The sequence below is a fragment of the Salvelinus namaycush genome, chromosome 30 (genome assembly GCF_016432855.1).
Source record: "Salvelinus namaycush isolate Seneca chromosome 30, SaNama_1.0, whole genome shotgun sequence".
Classification (NCBI taxonomy): domain Eukaryota; kingdom Metazoa; phylum Chordata; class Actinopteri; order Salmoniformes; family Salmonidae; genus Salvelinus; species Salvelinus namaycush.
In genome coordinates, this window is record NC_052336.1 from 1,425,573 (window position 1) to 1,431,113 (window position 5,541).

General features: G+C 44.6%; 1 non-coding gene across 1 annotated transcript; it reads right to left on the reverse strand.

Annotated features, from left to right (window-relative positions):
* Nucleotides 1-5,465: 5,465 nt before the first annotated feature.
* Nucleotides 5,466-5,541, reverse strand: trnaa-ugc. The gene has a single exon. It is a non-coding gene; the product is annotated as a tRNA-Ala (tRNA).

Sequence of the window (5,541 nt, forward strand, 5' to 3'; positions counted from 1 at the left end):
GGCGTGGCAGCAGTGTGTTTGGTTTCCGGATGTGAAGCATGTGTGTGTGTGTGTGTGTGTGTGTGTGTGTGTGTGTGTGTGTGTGTGTGTGTGTGTGTGTGTGTGTGTGTGTGTGTGTGTGTGTGTGTGTGTGTGTGTGTGTGTGTGTGTGTGTGTGTGTGTGTGTGTGTGTGTATTTTAAAGTCTCCCCTGGTCGACCTGTAGTTAAGAGCACAATGTGAGTGATAGAGCATGTCCGTACAACTCCCCTTTCTCTCTTCTAGCAGCAGACAGGGAGTTTGTTCTCTCTCTCTCTCTCTCTCTCTCTCTCTCTCTCTCTCTCCCTCTCTCTCTTCCCCTCCCTCCCTCCCTCCCTCTCCCGCTTTCCCTCCTCCCTCACTCCCTCTCTCTCTCTCTCTCTCTCTCTCTCTCTCTCTCTCTCTCTCTCTCTCTCCCTCTCTCTCTTCCCCTCCCTCCCTCCCTCCCTCTCCCGCTTTCCCTCCCTCACTCCCTCCCTCTCTCTTTCTCTCTCTCTCTCTCTCTCCCTCTCTCTCTTCCCCTCCCTCCTTCCCTCCCTCTCCCGCTTTCCCTCCCTCACTCCCTCCCTCTCTCTCTCTCTCTCTCTCTCCCTCTCTCTCTTCCCCTCCCTCCCTCCCTCCCTCTCCCGCTTTCCCTCCCTCACTCCCTCCCTCTCTCTCTCTCTCTCTCTCTCAATTCGATTCAAAGGGCTGTATCGGCATGCAAGTAAAATAGATAATAAACAAAAGTTCCTAAGGAATAGAGACATTTCAAATGTCATATTATGGCTATATACCGTGTTGTAACGATGTGCAAATAGTTAAAGTACAAAAGGGGAAATAAATAAACATACATATGTGTCGTATTTACAATGGTGTTTGTTCTTCATTGGTTGCCCTTGTGGCAACAGGTCACAAATCTCGCTGATGTGATGGCACATTGTGGTATTTCACCCATTAGATAGTGTGGTATCCCGGGAGGTCTACCCCGGGGTTTGGTAATAGAGGGGATGTACGTGCTGTGACGTTGGCTCCCTCTGCCGGGAGTACATGGGCTGGGCACCCCGACATGGATGGCTCCAAGTAGAGGTAATTAGAGGAAAGTGCCAACCAGCCGTGGAGGCCACATAAAAGGAGCACTGTGGCACACGGTGATAAAGAACAGAGAGAAGCTGAGAAGAACAACCGAGCCAAACCGACCTGATGTCGTTGTTATGGTTATTTTATTGCCTAGTAAAGTCACGTTTGCTGACTAGAACCTCCCCGTCTCTGTGTTAATCTCTGCACGCTCAACCCAACACCCCATGGTTTACCACAATAGTATATCAAAATTGTATTTATTTTCAAATTCTTTGTGGGTTTGTATTCTGAGGGAAGTATTTGTCTCTAATATGGTCATACATTTGGAAGGAGGTTAGGAAGTGCAGCTCAGTTTCCACCTCATTTTGTGGGCAGTGTGCACATAGCCTGTCTTCTCTTGAGAGCCAGGTCTGCCTACGGCGGCCTTTCTCAATAGCAAGGCTATGCTCACTGAATCTATACATAGTCAAAGCTTTCCGTAATTTTGGGTCAATCAGAGTGGTCAGGTATTCTGCCACTGTGTACTCTCTGTTTAGAGCCAAATAGCATTCTAGTTTGCTCTGTTGTATTGTTAATTCTTTCCAATGTGTCAAGTTTGAGTTTTCTCATGATTTGGTTGGGTCTAGTTGTGTTGCTGTCCTGTGGCTCTGTGGGGTGTGTTTGTGTTTGTGAACAGAGTCCCAGGACCAGCTTGCTTAGGGGACTCTTCTCCAGGTTCATCTCTCTGTAGGTGATGGCTTTGTTATGGAAGGTTTGGGAATCCCTTCCTTAAAAACTAAAAGGACAGTAAGAAAAGAATCCTGTGAAAGTGAAAAAACAACAGGCTGAGGGAAGTGGATGATTCCACAGCATAGGGAAGACAGGACTTTTATTGGTCCATCAGCATTATTACAGGTTCTTAACAGTTGTTATTAAAATATATCAATTACTTTCTGTTGCAATCTAAAACATTGTTGCTGAATAAATAAGTGTAGACATTTGTAACGATTGTCGTCGGGAGAAGGAGAAGAGGACCAAAGTGCAGCGTGGTAAGTATTCATAATACTTTTAATAAATATGAACACTCGAACAAAAACAACAAAACGACAAACGATCATCACTGGAGGCTTCTTGCCATGGATCATCACTGGAGGCTTCTTGCCATGGATCGTCACTGGAGGCTTCTTGCCATGGATCATCACTGGAGGCTTCTTGCCATGGATCGTCACTGGAGGCTTCTTGCCATGGATCATCACTGGAGGCTTCTTGCCATGGATCGTCACTGGAGGCTTCTTGCCATGGATCATCACTGGAGGCTTCTTGCCATGGATCATCACTGGAGGCTTCTTGCCATGGATCATCACTGGAGGCTTCTTGCCATGGACCATCACTGGAGGCTTCTTGCCATGGATCATCACTGGAGGCTTCTTGCCATGGATCATCACTGGAGGCTTCTTGCCATGGATCATCACTGGAGGCTTCTTGCCATGGATCATCACTGGAGGCTTCTTGCCATGGATCATCACTGGAGGCTTCTTGCCATGGATCATCACTGGAGGCTTCTTGCCAGGGATCATCACTGGAGGCTTCTTGCCATGGATCATCACTGGAGGCTTCTTGCCATGGATCATCACTGGAGGCTTCTTGCCATGGATCATCACTGGAGGCTTCTTGCCATGGATCATCACTGGAGGCTTCTTGCCATGGATCGTCACTGGAGGCTTCTTGCCATGGATCATCACTGGAGGCTTCTTGCCATGGATCGTCACTGGAGGCTTCTTGCCATGGATCGTCACTGGAGGCTTCTTGCCATGGATCGTCACTGGAGGCTTCTTGCCATGGATCATCACTGGAGGCTTCTTGCCATGGATCATCACTGGAGGCTTCTTGCCATGGTAATGGCTGGAATGGAATAAAAGGAATGGTATCAAACATATCAAACACATGGTTTCCATGTTTAAGATAGCCTACCATTCCATTACTCCATTCCAGACATTATTATGAGCCGTCCTCTCCTCACCAGCCTCCTGGGAGGCTGGTGAGGAGAGATATGTGCGTCATCTTGTGTAGCCAGTTTGTCAGAGTTTTGTTTCCAGAAGCTCTGCCTTCTACTTCCTCATAAGTCACCTCAAGCTGATTAAAGTTTGGATTCCATCTCATACAAGAATAACAAGTATATCAAGTTATGTTGAAAGCTACTTCCCTGCCTTGCAGTAGACACACCAGATTTATTTTCTCTCCAGTCTTAAATTATTTGTGGTATTTTATTTTGCTGTTGTGAAAGAAGCAGCTACTCTTCATGGGGTACACACAGAACATGGAACATTACATAATATAGAACATTAATAGACACGAACAGCTCAAGGACAGAGATACCTACATTTAAATATGACCCAGATGAGCAAGCTTGAAGCCAAACCCTTCTCAATTGGGATCTGCATGTATCTAATTGTAAGTATTATTTGTATGTATATTTAAAGCTGCCAGGGACAATGGAGTTAATGGGAGAAATGCTTTAAACTAATAAATCCCAACAATTAATATTCAAGTCAATGTTGATGGTTGGCAATAACTGTGTGTATGAACCAGACAGGCTAAAGTTTCAAGTACCTATGGTTCCCTTTACAATTTACCTTACCTTGATAAAAGGACACATTTGTACATATTTAAGGAAGTCTGTCTTGTGTAGTCTTCTGTCTTTAGTCTCAGGTGATTAAATAGTAAATCCATACCATACCATATGATATACTCCTCTGTAAACTGGTCATCTCTGTATACCCATCGCAAGATCCACTGCTTGATGTTTAATTATAAAACCCTCTTAGGCCTCACTCCCCTCTATCTGAGATACCTACTGCAGCCCTCATCCTCCACATACAACACCCGTTCTGACAGTCACATTCTGTTAAAGGTCCACAAAGCACACACATCCCTGGGTCGCTCCTCTTTTCAGTTCTCTGCAGCTAGCGACTGGAACGAGCTGCAACAAAACACTCAAACTGGACAGTTTTATCCCCATCTCTTCATTCAAAGACTCAATCATGGACACTTACTGACAGTTGTGGCTGCTTCGTGTGATGTATTGTTGTCTCTACCTTCTTGCCCTTTGTGCTGTTGTCTGTGCCCAATAATGTTTGTACCATGTTTTGTGCTGCTGCCATGTTGTGTTGTTGTCTTAGGTCTCTCTTTATGTAGTGTTGTGGTGTCTCTCTTTATGTAGTGTTGTCTCTCTTTATGTAGTGTTGTGGTGTCTCTCTTTATGTAGTGTTGTGGAGTCTCTCTTTATGTAGTGTTGTGGTGTCTCTCTTTATGTAGTGTTGTCTCTCTTTATGTAGTGGTGTGGTGCCTCTCTTTATGTAGTGGTGTGTTGTCTCTCTTTATGTAGTGGTGTGGTGTCTCTCTTTATGTAGTGGTGTGTTGTCTCTCTATGTAGTGTTGTGGTGTCTCTCTTTATGTAGTGTTGTGGTGTCTCTCTTTATGTAGTGGTGTGGTGTCTCTCTTTATGTAGTGGTGTGGTGTCTCTCTTTATGTAGTGTTGTCTCTCTTTATGTAGTGTTGTGGTGTCTCTCTTTATGTAGTGTTGTGGTGTCTCTCTTTATGTAGTGGTGTGGTGTCTCTCTTTATGTAGTGGTGTGTTGTCTCTCTTTATGTAGTGTTGTGGTGTCTCTATGTAGTGTTGTGGTGCCTCTCTTTATGTAGTGTTGTGGTGTCTCTCTTTATGTAGTGTTGTGGTGTCTCTATGTAGTGTTGTGGTGTCTCTCTTTATGTAGTGTTGTGGTGTCTCTATGTAGTGTTGTCTCTCTTTATGTAGTGTTGTGGTGTCTCTCTTTATGTAGTGGTGTGTTGTCTCTCTTTATGTAGTGTTGTGGTGTCTCTCTTTATGTAGTGTTGTGGTGTCTATCTTTATGTAGTGTTGTGGTGTCTCTCTGTATGTAGTGTTGTGGTGTCTATCTTTATGTAGTGTTGTGTTGTCTCTCTTTATGTAGTGTTGTGGTGTCTCTCTTTATGTAGTGTTGTGGTGTCTCTATGTAGTGTTGTGGTGTCTCTCTTTATGTAGTGTTGTGGTGTCTCTCTTTATGTAGTGTTGTGGTGTCTCTCTTTATGTTGTGTTGTGGTGTCTCTCTTTATGTAGTGTTGTGTTGTCTCTATGTAGTGTTGTGGTGTCTCTCTTTATGTAGTGTTGTGGTGTCTCTATGTAGTGTTTTGGTGTCTCTCTTTATGTAGTGTTGTGGTGTCTCTCTTTATGTAGTGGTGTGTTGTCTCTCTTTATGTAGTGTTGTGGTGTCTCTCTTTGTGTAGTGTTGTGGTGTCTATCTTTATGTACATTTACATTTACATTTAAGTCATTTAGCAGACGCTCTTATCCAGAGCGACTTACAAGTACATACATTCATACTTTTTTTTTTGTACTGGCCCCCCGTGGGAATCGAACCCACAACCCTGGCGTTGCAAGCGCCATGCTCTACCAACTGAGCCACACGGGGCC